Source organism: Colletes latitarsis, chromosome 1 (assembly GCF_051014445.1).
Source record: "Colletes latitarsis isolate SP2378_abdomen chromosome 1, iyColLati1, whole genome shotgun sequence".
In the NCBI taxonomy this organism is placed as follows: Eukaryota; Metazoa; Arthropoda; class Insecta; order Hymenoptera; family Colletidae; genus Colletes; species Colletes latitarsis.
In genome coordinates, this window is record NC_135134.1 from 21479602 (window position 1) to 21494273 (window position 14672).

Below are 14672 nucleotides of genomic sequence, written 5' to 3' on the forward strand. Positions count from 1 at the left end.
GTAATGCGGTACCACACCGAAACAGTCAATCAAACCTGGTTGCGATTAATATTTTAGAGGATAACGCCGGTTATGTCTCGGTTAGGTCTGGGATTTGTCCTCATCTGGCTCGTACTTCCGAATTATTCGAATACTTGTTGTCCAGATCCTGGGCTTTTTCAGGCTAGGATCACGTAGTAATGTGGTACCACACTGAAACAGTCAATAAAAGCTGGTTCCGATTAGTATTTTTGAGGACACCGCTGGTTATGTATGGGTTAGTTCTGGTATTTGCAATCATCTCGCTTACACTTTCGCGTTTTTCGCATACTTGTTGGCCGGATCCTGGCCTTTTTCTGGTTTGGATCACGTAGTAATGCGGTACCACTCCGAAACAGTGAATTAAACCTGGTTGCGATTAATATTTTAGAGGATAGCCCCGGTTATGTCTCGGTTAGGTCTGGGATTTGCCCTCATCTGGCTCGTACTTTCGCATTTTTCGCATATTTGTTGGCCAGATCCTGGCCTTTTTCTGGTTTGGATCCCGTAGTAATGTGGTTCCACACCGAAGCAGTCAATTATTCCAGGATGCGATTAATATTTTAGAGGATAACGCAGGTTATGTCTCGGTTAGGTCTGGGATTTGCCCTCATCTGGCTCATACTTTCGCGTTTTTCGCATACTTGTTGGCCAGACCCTGTGTTTTTTGTGGTTTGGATCCCGTCGTAATGTGGTTCCACAACGAAACAGTCAATTAAACCTGGTTACGATTAATATTTTGGAGGATAACGCTGGTTATGTGTGGGTTAGGTCTGGTATTTGCCCTCATCTGGCTCGTACTTTCGCATTTTTCGCTTACTTGTTGGCCAGATCCTGGGCCTTTTGTGGTTTGGATCCCGTGGTAATGTGGTTCCACACCGAAGCAGTCAATTAATCCAGGATGCGATTAATATTTTAGAGGATAACGCCGGTTATGTCTCGGTTCGGTCTGGGACTTGCCCTCATCTGGCTCGTACTTTCGCATTTTTCCCATACTTGTTGGCCAGATCCTGGCCTTTTTCTGGCTTGGACCACGTAGTAATGTGGTACCACACCGAAACAGTCAATTACACCTGGTTCCGATTAATATTTTAGAGGATAACGCCGGTTATGTCTGGGTTAGGGCTGGTATTTGCCCTCATCTGGCTCGTACTTTCGCACTTTTCGCATACTTGTTGGCCAGATCCTGGGCTTTTCTGGATTTGACCACGTAGTAATGTGGTACCACACTGAAACAGTCAATTAATCCAGGATGCGATTAATATTTTAGAGGATAACGCCGGTTATGTGTCGGTTAGGTCTGGGATTTGCCCTCATCTGGCTCGTACTTTCGCATTTTTCGCATACTTGTTGGCCAGATCCTGGGTTTTTTCTGGTTTGTATCCCGTAGTAATGAGGTGCCACACCGAGACAGTCAATTAATCCAGGATGCGATTAATATTTTAGAGGATAACGACGGTTATGTCTCGGTTAGGTCTGAGATTTGCCCTCATCTGGTTCGTACTTTCGCATTTTTCGCATACTTGTTGGCCAGATCCTGGGCCTAATTCTGGTTTGGATCACGTAGTAATGTGGTACCACACTGAAACAGTCAATAGAAGCTGGTTCCGAATAGTATTTTAGAGGATAACGCAGGTTACGTCTGGGTTAGTTCTGGTATTCGCAATCATCTGGCTCATACTTTCGTGTTTTTCGCATACTTGTTGGCCAGATCCTGGGTTCTTTCTGCTTTGGATCCCGTAATAATGTGGTTCCACACCGAAGCAGTAAATTAAACCAGGTTGCGATTAATATTTTAAAGGATATCGCCGGTTATGTCTCGGTTTGGTCTGGGATTTGCCCTCATCTGGCTCGTACTTTCGCATTTTTCGCATACTTGTTGGCCAGATCCTGGCCTTTCTCTGGCATTGACCACGTAGTAATGTGGTACCACACTGAAACAGTCAATTAAACCTGGTTCCGATTAATATTTTAGAGGATAACGCCGGTTATGTCAGGGTTAGGTCTGGTATTTGCCCTCATCTGGTTCGTACTTGCGCATTTTTCGCTTACTGTTGGTCCAGATCCTGGCATTTTTTCTGGTTTGGATGACGTAGTAATGCGGTACCACATCGAAACTGTCAACTAAATCTGGTTGCGATCAATATTTTAGAGGATAACGCCGGTTATGTCTTGGTTAGTTCTGGGATTTGCCCTCTCCTGGCGCGTACTTTCGCATTTCTCGCATACTTGTTGGCCAGATCCTGGGCCTTTTGTGGTTTGGATCCCGTAGTAATGTGGTTCCACACCGAAGCAGTCAATTAATCAAGGATGCGATTAATATTTTAGAGGATAACGCCGGTTATGTCTCGGTTCGGTCTGGGACTTGCCCTCATCTGGCTCGTACTTTCGCATTTTTCCCATACTTGTTGGCCAGATCCTGGCCTTTTTCTGGCTTGGAGCACGTAGTAATGTGGTACCACACCGAAACAGTCAATTAAACCTGGTTCCGATTAATATTTTAGAGGATAACGCCGGTTATGTCTGGGTTAGGGCTGGTATTTGCCCTCATCTGGCTCGTACTTTCGCATTTTTCGCATACTTGTCGGTCAGTTCCTGGCCTCTTTCTAGTTTGGATCACGTAGTAATGCGGTACCACACAGAAACAGTTAATTAAACCTGGTTCCGGTTAATATTTTAGAGGATAGCGCCGGTTATGTCTCGGTTAGGTCTGGGATTTGCTCTCATCTGGCTCGTACTTTCGCATTTTTCAAATGCTTGTTGGCCAGATCCTGGGTTTTTTCTGGTTTGGATAACGTAGTAATGCGGTACCACACTGAGACAGTTAATTAAACCTGGTTCCGATTAATATATTAGAGGATAACGCCAGTTATATCTCGGTTAGGTCTGGGATTTGCCCTCATCTGGCTCGTACTTTCGCATTTTTCACATACTTGTTGGCCAGATCCTGGCCTTTTTCTGGCTTTGACCACGTAGTATTGTGGTACCACGTCGAAGCAGTCAATTAAACCTGGTTGCGATTAATATTTTAGAGGATAGCGCAGGTTATGTCTTGGTTAGGTCTGGGATTAGCCCTCATCTGCCTCGTACTTTCGCATTTTTCGCATACTTGTTGGCCAGATCCTGGGCTTTTTCATGCTTTGACGTGGCAGTAATGCGGTACCACACTGAAACAGTCAACTAAACCTGCTTCCGATTAATATTTTGGACGGCAACGCTGGTTGTGTTTGGGTTAGTTCTGGTATTTGCAATCATCAGGCACATACTTTCGCATTTTTCGCATACTTGTTGGCCAGATCCTGGCCTTTTTCTGGTTTGGATCACGTAGTAATGTGGTGCCACACTGAAACAGTGAATAGAAGCTGGTTCCGATTAGTATTTTAGGGGATACCGCCGGTTATGTTTGGGTTAGGTCTGGTATTTGCCCTCATCTGGCTCGTACTTTCGCATTTTTCGCTTACTTGTTGGCCAGATCTCGGGTTTTTTGTGGTTTGGATCCCGTCGTAATGTGGTTCCACACCGAAACAGTCAATTAAACCTGGTTACGACTAATATTTTGGAGGATAACGCTGGTTATGTTTGGGTTAGTTCGAGTATTTGCATTCATCAGGCACATACTTTCGCATTTTTCGCATACTTGTTGGCCAGATCCTGGCCTTTTTCTGGTTTGGATCACGTAGTAATGCGGTAGCACACCTAAACAGTCAATTAAAGCTGGTTGCGATTAGTATTTTAGGGGACAACGCCGGTTATGTCTGGGTTAGGTCTGGTATTTGCCCTCATCTGGCTCGTACTTTCGCATTTTTCGCTTACTTGTTGCCCAGGTCTCGGGTTTTTTGTGGTTTGGATCACGTAGTAATGTGGTACCACACTGAAACAGTCAATTAAACCTGGTTGCGATTAATATTTTAGAGGATAACGCCGGTTATGTCTCGGTTTAGTTCAGGGATTTGCCCTCATCTGGCTCGTACTTTCGCATTTCTCGCATACTTGTTGGCGAGATCCTGGCCTTTTTCTGGTTTGGATCACGTAGTAATGTGGTACCACACAGAAACAGTCAATTAAACCTGGTTCCGATGAATATTTTGGAGGATAACGCTGGTTATGTCTGGGTTAGTTCTGGTATTTGCAATCATCTGGCTCATACTTACGCGTTTTTCGCATACTTGTTGGGCAGATTCAGGGCTTTTTCTGGTTTGGATCATGTAGTGATGCGGTACCACTCCGAAACATTCAATTAAACCTGTTTGCGATTAATATTTTACAGGATAACGCCGGTTATGTCTCGGTTTGGTCTGGTATTAGCAATCATCTGGCTCGTACTTTCGCATTTTTCGCATACTTGTTGGGCAGATCCTGGCCTTTTTCTGGTTTGGATCACGTAGTAATGCGGTAGCACACCTAAACAGTCAATTAAAGCTGGTTGCGATTAGTATTTTAGGGGACAACGCCGGTTATGTCTGGGTTAGGTCTGGTATTTGCCCTCATCTGGCTCGTACTTTCGCATTTTTCGCTTACTTGTTGCCCAGGTCTCGGGTTTTTTGTGGTTTGGATCACGTAGTAATGTGGTACCACACTGAAACAGTCAATTAAACCTGGTTGCGATTAATATTTTAGAGGATAACGCCGGTTATGTCTCGGTTTAGTTCAGGGATTTGCCCTCATCTGGCTCGTACTTTCGCATTTTTCCCATACTTGTTGGCCAGATCCTGGCCCTTTTCTGGCTTGGAGCACGTAGTAATGTGGTACCACACCGAAACAGTCAATTAAACCTGGTTCCGATTAATATTTTAGAGGATAACGCCGGTTATGTCTGGGTTAGGGCTGGTATTTGCCCTCATCTGGCTCGTACTTTCGCATTTTTCGCATACTTGTCGGTCAGTTCCTGGCCTCTTTCTAGTTTGGATCACGTAGTAATGCGGTACCACACAGAAACAGTTAATTAAACCTGGTTCCGGTTAATATTTTAGAGGATAGCGCCGGTTATGTCTCGGTTAGGTCTGGGATTTGCTCTCATCTGGCTCGTACTTTCGCATTTTTCAAATGCTTGTTGGCCAGATCCTGGGTTTTTTCTGGTTTGGATAACGTAGTAATGCGGTACCACACTGAGACAGTTAATTAAACCTGGTTCCGATTAATATATTAGAGGATAACGCCAGTTATATCTCGGTTAGGTCTGGGATTTGCCCTCATCTGGCTCGTACTTTCGCATTTTTCGCATACTTGTTGGCCAGATCCTGGCCTTTTTCTGGCTTTGACCACGTAGTATTGTGGTACCACGTCGAAGCAGTCAATTAAACCTGGTTGCGATTAATATTTTAGAGGATAGCGCAGGTTATGTCTTGGTTAGGTCTGGGATTAGCCCTCATCTGCCTCGTACTTTCGCATTTTTCGCATACTTGTTGGCCAGATCCTGGGCTTTTTCATGCTTTGACGTGGCAGTAATGCGGTACCACACTGAAACAGTCAACTAAACCTGCTTCCGATTAATATTTTGGACGGCAACGCTGGTTGTGTTTGGGTTAGTTCTGGTATTTGCAATCATCAGGCACATACTTTCGCATTTTTCGCATACTTGTTGGCCAGATCCTGGCCTTTTTCTGGTTTGGATCACGTAGTAATGTGGTGCCACACTGAAACAGTGAATAGAAGCTGGTTCCGATTAGTATTTTAGGGGATAACGCCGGTTATGTTTGGGTTAGGTCTGGTATTTGCCCTCATCTGGCTCGTACTTTCGCATTTTTCGCTTACTTGTTGGCCAGATCTCGGGTTTTTTGTGGTTTGGATCCCGTCGTAATGTGGTTCCACACCGAAACAGTCAATTAAACCTGGTTACGACTAATATTTTGGAGGATAACGCTGGTTATGTTTGGGTTAGTTCGAGTATTTGCATTCATCAGGCACATACTTTCGCATTTTTCGCATACTTGTTGGCCAGATCCTGGCCTTTTTCTGGTTTGGATCACGTAGTAATGCGGTAGCACACCTAAACAGTCAATTAAAGCTGGTTGCGATTAGTATTTTAGGGGACAACGCCGGTTATGTCTGGGTTAGGTCTGGTATTTGCCCTCATCTGGCTCGTACTTTCGCATTTTTCGCTTACTTGTTGCCCAGGTCTCGGGTTTTTTGTGGTTTGGATCACGTAGTAATGTGGTACCACACTGAAACAGTCAATTAAACCTGGTTGCGATTAATATTTTAGAGGATAACGCCGGTTATGTCTCGGTTTAGTTCAGGGATTTGCCCTCATCTGGCTCGTACTTTCGCATTTCTCGCATACTTGTTGGCGAGATCCTGGCCTTTTTCTGGTTTGGATCACGTAGTAATGTGGTACCACACAGAAACAGTCAATTAAACCTGGTTCCGATGAATATTTTGGAGGATAACGCTGGTCGTGTTTGGGTTAGTTCTGGTATTTGCAATCATCAGGCACATACTTTCGCAATTTTCGCATACTTGTTGGCCAGATCCTGGCCTTTTTCTGGTTTGGATCACGTAGTAATGTGGTACCACACTGAAACTGTCAATAAAAGCTGGTTCCGATTAGTATTTTAGGGGATAACGCCGGTTATGTCTGGGTTAGGTCTGGTATTTGCCCTCATCTGGCTCGTACTTTCGCATTTTTCGCTTACTTGTTGGCCAGATCTCGGGTTGTTTGTGGTTTGGATCCCGTGGTAATGTGGTTCCACAACGAAACAGTCAATTAAACCTGGTTACGATTAATATTCTAGAGGATAACGCTGGTTATGTCTGGGTTAGTTCTGGTATTTGCAATCATCTGGCTAATACTTACGCGTTTTTCGCATACTTGTTGGGCAGATCCAGGGCTTTTTCTGGTTTGGATCATGTAGTAATGCGGTACCACTCCGAAACATTCAATTAAACCTGTTTGCGATTAATATTTTACAGGATAACGCCGGTTATGTCTCGGTTTGGTCTGGTATTAGCAATCATCTGGCTCGTACTTTCGCATTTTTCGCATACTTGTTGGGCAGATCCTGGCCTTTTTCTGGCTTGGACCACGTAGTAATGCGGTACCACACCGAAACAGTCAATCAAACCTGGTTGCGATTAATATTTTAGAGGATAACGCCGGTTATGTCTCGGTTAGGTCTGGGATTTGTCCTCATCTGGCTCGTACTTCCGAATTATTCGAATACTTGTTGTCCAGATCCTGGCCTTTTTCTGGTTTGGATCACGTAGTAATGCGGTACCACTCCGAAACAGTGAATTAAACCTGGTTGCGATTAATATTTTAGAGGATAACGCAGGTTATGTCTCGGTTAGGTCTGGGATTTGCCCTCATCTGGCTCATACTTTCGCGTTTTTCGCATACTTGTTGGCCAGACCCTGTGTTTTTTGTGGTATGGATCCTGTCGTAATGTGGTTCCACAACGAAACAGTCAATTAAACCTGGTTACGATTAATATTTTGGAGGATAACGCTGGTTATGTGTGGGTTAGGTCTGGTATTTGCCCTCATCTGGCTCGTACTTTCGCATTTTTCGCTTACTTGTTGGCCAGATCCTGGGCCTTTTGTGGTTTGGATCCCGTAGTAATGTGGTTCCACACCGAAGCAGTCAATTAATCCAGGATGCGATTAATATTTTAGAGGATAACGCCGGTTATGTCTCGGTTCGGTCTGGGACTTGCCCTCATCTGGCTCGTACTTTCGCATTTTTCCCATACTTGTTGGCCAGATCCTGGCCTTTTTCTGGCTTGGACCACGTAGTAATGTGGTACCACACCGAAACAGTCAATTACACCTGGTTCCGATTAATATTTTAGAGGATAACGCCGGTTATGTCTGGGTTAGGGCTGGTATTTGCCCTCATCTGGCTCGTACTTTCGCACTTTTCGCATACTTGTTGGCCAGATCCTGGGCTTTTTCTGGATTTGACCACGTAGTAATGTGGTACCACACTGAAACAGTCAATTAATCCAGGATGCGATTAATATTTTAGAGGATAACGCCGGTTATGTGTCGGTTAGGTCTGGGATTTGCCCTCATCTGGCTCGTACTATCGCATTTTTCGCATACTTGTTGGCCAGATCCTGGGTTTTTTCTGGTTTGTATCCCGTAGTAATGATGTGCCACACCGAGACAGTCAATTAATCCAGGATGCGATTAATATTTTAGAGGATAACGACGGTTATGTCTCGGTTAGGTCTGAGATTTGCCCTCATCTGGTTCGTACTTTCGCATTTTTCGCATACTTGTTGGCCAGATCCTGGGCCTAATTCTGGTTTGGATCACGTAGTAATGTGGTACCACACTGAAACAGTCAATAGAAGCTGGTTCCGAATAGTATTTTAGAGGATAACGCAGGTTACGTCTGGGTTAGTTCTGGTATTCGCAATCATCTGGCTCATACTTTCGTGTTTTTCGCATACTTGTTGGCCAGATCCTGGGTTCTTTCTGCTTTGGATCCCGTAATAATGTGGTTCCACACCGAAGCAGTAAATTAAACCAGGTTGCGATTAATATTTTAAAGGATATCGCCGGTTATGTCTCGGTTTGGTCTGGGATTTGCCCTCATCTGGCTCGTACTTTCGCATTTTTCGCATACTTGTTGGCCAGATCCTGGCCTTTCTCTGGCATTGACCACGTAGTAATGTGGTACCACACTGAAACAGTCAATTAAACCTGGTTCCGATTAATATTTTAGAGGATAACGCCGGTTATGTCAGGGTTAGGTCTGGTATTTGCCCTCATCTGGTTCGTACTTGCGCATTTTTCGCTTACTGTTGGTCCAGATCCTGGCATTTTTTCTGGTTTGGATGACGTAGTTATGCGGTACCACATCGAAACTGTCAACTAAATCTGGTTGCGATCAATATTTTAGAGGATAACGCCGGTTATGTCTTGGTTAGTTCTGGGATTTGCCCTCTCCTGGCGCGTACTTTCGCATTTCTCGCATACTTGTTGGCCAGATCCTGGGCCTTTTGTGGTTTGGATCCCGTAGTAATGTGGTTCCACACCGAAGTAGTCAATTAATCTAGGATGCGATTAATATTTTAGAGGATAACGCCGGTTATGTCTCGGTTCGGTCTGGGACTTGCCCTCATCTGGCTCGTACTTTCGCATTTTTCCCATACTTGTTGGCCAGATCCTGGCCTTTTTCTGGCTTGGAGCACGTAGTAATGTGGTACCACACCGAAACAGTCAATTAAACCTGGTTCCGATTAATATTTTAGAGGATAACGCCGGTTATGTCTGGGTTAGGGCTGGTATTTGCCCTCATCTGGCTCGTACTTTCGCATTTTTCGCATACTTGTCGGTCAGTTCCTGGCCTCTTTCTAGTTTGGATCACGTAGTAATGCGGTACCACACTGAAACAGTTAATTAAACCTGGTTCGGATTAATATATTAGAGGATAACGCCAGTTATATCTCGGTTAGGTCTGGGATTTGCCCTCATCTGGCTCGTACTTTCGCATTTTTCCCATACTTGTTGGCCAGATCCTGGCCTTTTTCTGGCTTGGAGCACGTAGTAATGTGGTACCACACCGAAACAGTCAATTAAACCTGGTTCCGATTAATATTTTAGAGGATAACGCCGGTTATGTCTGGGTTAGGGCTGGTATTTGCCCTCATCTGGCTCGTACTTTCGCATTTTTCGCATACTTGTCGGTCAGTTCCTGGCCTCTTTCTAGTTTGCATCACGTAGTAATGCGGTACCACACTGAAACAGTTAATTAAACCTGGTTCGGATTAATATATTAGAGGATAACGCCAGTTATATCTCGGTTAGGTCTGGGATTTGCCCTCATCTGGCTCGTACTTTCGCATTTTTCGCATACTTGTTGGCCAGATCCTGGCCTTTTTCTGGCTTTGACCACGTAGTATTGTGGTACCACATCGAAGCAGTCAATTAAACCTGGTTGCGATTAATATTTCAGAGGATAGCGCCGGTTATGTCTCGGTTAGGTCTGGGATTTGCCCTCATCTGGCTCGTACTTTCGCATTTTTCAAATACTTGTTGGCCAGATCCTGGGTTTTTTCTGGTTTGGATAACGCAGTAATGTGGTACCACACTGAAACAGTCAATTAAACCTGGTTCCGATTAATATTTTAGAGGATAACGCCGGTTATGTCTGGGTTAGGTCTGGTATTTGCCCTCATCTGGCTCGGACTTTCGCATTTCTCGCAAACTTGTTGGCCAGATCCTTGCCTTTTTCTGGTTTGGATCACGTAGTATTGTGGTACCACATCGAAGCAGTCAATTAAACCTGGTTCCGATTAATATTTTAGAGGATAACGCCGGTTATGTCAGGGTTAGGTCTGGTATTTGCCCTCATCTGGTTCGTACTTTCGCATTTTTCGCTTACTTTTGGTCCAGATCCTGGCATTTTTTCTGGTTTGGATGACGTAGTAATGCGGTACCACATCGAAACTGTCAACTAAATCTGGATGCGATCAATATTTTACAGGATAACGCCGGTTATGTCTCGGTTAGTTCTGGGATTTGCCCTCTCCTGGCGCGTACTTTCGCATTTCTCGCATACTTGTTGGCCAGATCCTGGGCCTTTTGTGGTTTGGATCCCGTAGTAATGTGGTTCCACACCGAAGCAGTCAATTAATCAAGGATGCGATTAATATTTTAGAGGATAACGCCGGTTATGTCTCGGTTCGGTCTGGTATTTGCCTTCATCTGGCTCGTACTTTCGCATTTTTCCCATACTTGTTGGCCAGATCCTGGCCTTTTTCTGGCTTGTACCACGTAGTATTGTGGTACCACACCGAAACAGTCAATGAAACCTGGTTCCGATTAATATTTTAGAGGATAACGCCGGTTATGTCTGGGTTAGGGCTGGCATTTGCCCTCATCTGGCTCGTACTTTCGCATTTTTCGCATACTTGTTGGCCAGATCCTGGCCTTTTTCTGGCTTTGACCACGTAGTAATCTGGTACCACTGTGAAACAGTCAATGAATCCAGGATGCGATTAATATTTTAGAGGATAACGCCGGTTATGTCTCGGTTAGGTCTGGGATTTGCCCTCATCTGGCACGTACTTTCGCATTTTTCACATACTTGTTGGCCAGATCCTGGCCTTTTTCTGGCTTGGACCACGTAGTAATGTGGTACCACACCGAAACAGTCAATAAACCTGGTTCCGATTAATATTTTAGAGGATAACGCCGGTTATGTCTGGGTTAGGTCTGGTATTTGCCCCTCATCTGGCTCGTACTTTCCCATTTTTCGCATACTTGTCGGTCAGTTCCTGGCCTCTTTCTAGTTTGGATCACGTAGTAATGCGGTACCACACTGAAACAGTTAATTAAACCTGGTTCCGATTAATATTTTAGAGGATAACGCCGGTTATATCTCGGTTAGGTCTGGGATTTGCCCTCTTCTGGCTCGTACTTTCGCATTTTTCGCATACTTGTTGGCCAGATCCTGGCCTTTTTCTGGCTTTGACCACGTAGTATTGTGGTACCACATCGAAGCAGTCAATTAAACCTGGTTGCGATTAATATTTCAGAGGATAGCGCCGGTTATGTCTCGGTTAGGTCTGGGATTTGCCCTCATCTGGCTCAGACTTTCGCATTTTTCAAATACTTGTTGGCCAGATCCTGGGTTTCTTCTGGTTTGGATAACGCAGTAATGTGGTACCACACTGAAACAGTCAATTAAACCTGGTTCCGATTAATATTTTAGAGAATAACGCCGGTTATGTCAGGGTTAGGTCTGGTATTTGCCCTCATCTGGTTCGTACTTGCGCATTTTTCTCTTACTTTTGGTCCAGATCCTGGCATTTTTTCTGGTTTGGATGACGTAGTAATGCGGTACCACATCGAAACTGTCAACTAAATCTGGTTGCGATCAATATTTTAGAGGATAACGCCGGTTATGTCTTGGTCAGTTCTGGGATTTGCCCTCTCCTGGCGCGTACTTTCGCATTTCTCGCATACTTGTTGGTCAGATCCTGGGCCTTTTGTGGTTTGGATCCCGTAGTAATGTGGTTCCACACCGAAGCAGTCAATTAATCCAGGATGCGATTAATATTTTAGAGGATAACGCCGGTTATGTCTCGGTTCGGTCTGGGACTTGCCCTCATCTGGCTCGTACTTTCGCATTTTTCCCATACTTGTTGGCCAGATCCTGGCCTTTTTCTGGCTTGGACCACGTAGTAATGTGGTACCACACCGAAACAGTCAATTACACCTGGTTCCGATTAATATTTTAGAGGATAACGCCGGTTATGTCTGGGTTAGGGCTGGTATTTGCCCTCATCTGGCTCGTACTTTCGCACTTTTCGCATACTTGTTGGCCAGATCCTCGGCTTTTTCTGGATTTGACCACGTAGTAATGTGGTACACACTGAAACAGTCAATTAATCCAGGATGCGATTAATATTTTAGAGGATAACGCCGGTTATGTGTCGGTTAGGTCTGGGATTTGCCCCCATCTGGCTCGTACTTTCGCATTTTTCGCATACTTGTTGGCCAGATCCTGGGTTTTTTCTGGTTTGTATCCCGTAGTAATGAGGTGCCACACCGAGACAGTCAATTAATCCAGGATGCGATTAATATTTTAGAGGATAACGACGGTTATGTCTCGGTTAGGTCTGAGATTTGCCCTCATCTGGTTCGTACTTTCGCATTTTTCGCATACTTGTTGCCAGATCCTGGGCCTAATTCTGGTTTTGATCACGTAGTAATGTGGTACCACACTGAAACAGTCAATAGAAGCTGGTTCCGAATAGTATTTTAGAGGATAACGCATGTTACGTCTGGGTTAGTTCTGGTATTCGCAATCATCTGGCTCATACTTTCGTGTTTTTCGCATACTTGTTGGCCAGATCCTGGGTTCTTTCTGCTTCGGATCCCGTAATAATGTGGTTCCACGCCGAAGCAGTAAATTAAACCAGGTTGCGATTAATATTTTAAAGGATATCGCCGGTTATGTCTCGGTTAGGTCTGGGATTTGCCCTCATCTGGCTCGTACTTTCGCATTTTTCGCATACTTGTTGGCCAGATCCTGGCCTTTCTCTGGCATTGACCACGTAGTAATGTGGTACCACACTGAAACAGTCAATTAAACCTGGTTCCGATTAATATTTTAGAGGATAACGCCGGTTATGTCAGGGTTAGGTCTGGTATTTGCCCTCATCTGGTTCGTACTTGCGCATTTTTCGCTTACTTTTGGTCCAGATCCTGGCATTTTTTCTCGTTTGGATGACGTAGTAATGCGGTACCACATCGAAACTGTCGACTAAATCTGGTTGCGATCAATATTTTAGAGGATAACGCCGGTTATGTCTTGGTTAGTTCTGGGATTTGCCCTCTCCTGGCGCGTACTTTCGCATTTCTCGCATACTTGTTGGCCAGATCCTGGGCCTTTTGTGGTTTGGATCCCGTAGTAATGTGGTTCCACACCGAAGCAGTCAATTAATCAAGGATGCGATTAATATTTTAGAGGATAACGCCGGTTATGTCTCGGTTCGGTCTGGGACTTGCCCTCATCTGGCTCGTACTTTCGCATTTTTCCCATACTTGTTGGCCAGATCCTGGCCTTTTTCTGGCTTGGAGCACGTAGTAATGTGGTACCACACCGAAACAGTCAATTAAACCTGGTTCCGATTAATATTTTAGAGGATAACGCCGGTTATGTCTGGGTTAGGGCTGGTATTTGCCCTCATCTGGCTCGGACTTTCGCATTTCTCGCAAACTTGTTGGCCAGATCCTTGCCTTTTTCTGGTTTGGATCACGTAGTATTGTGGTACCACATCGAAGCAGTCAATTAAACCTGGTTCCGATTAATATTTTAGAGGATAACGCCGGTTATGTCAGGGTTAGGTCTGGTATTTGCCCTCATCTGGTTCGTACTTTCGCATTTTTCGCTTACTTTTGGTCCAGATCCTGGCATTTTTTCTGGTTTGGATGACGTAGTAATGCGGTACCACATCGAAACTGTCAACTAAATCTGGATGCGATCAATATTTTAGAGGATAACGCCGGTTATGTCTCGGTTAGTTCTGGGATTTGCCCTCTCCTGGCGCATACTTTCGCATTTCTCGCATACTTGTTGGCCAGATCCTGGGCCTTTTGTTGTTTGGATCCCGTAGTAATGTGGTTCCACACCGAAGCAGTCAATTAATCAAGGATGCGATTAATATTTTAGAGGATAACGCCGGTTATGTCTCGGTTCGGTCTGGTATTTGCCCTCATCTGGCTCGTACTTTCGCATTTTTCCCATACTTGTTGGCCAGATCCTGGCCTTTTTCTGGCTTGTACCACGTAGTATTGTGGTACCACACCGAAACAGTCAATGAAACCTGGTTCCGATTAATATTTTAGAGGATAACGCCGGTTATGTCTGGGTTAGGGCTGGCATTTGCCCTCATCTGGCTCGTACTTTCGCATTTTTCGCATACTTGTTGGCCAGATCTCGGGTTTTTTGTGGTTTGGATCCCGTCCTAATGTGGTTCCACAACGAAACAGTCAATTAAACCTGGTTACGATTAATATTCTAGAGGATAACGCTGGTTATGTCTGGGTTAGTTCTGGTATTTGCAATCACCGGCTCATACTTACGCGTTTTTCGCATACTTGTTGGGCAGATCCAGGGCTTTTTCTGGTTTGGATCATGTAGTAATGCGGTACCACTCCGAAACAGTCAATTAATCCTGTTTGCGATTAATATTTTA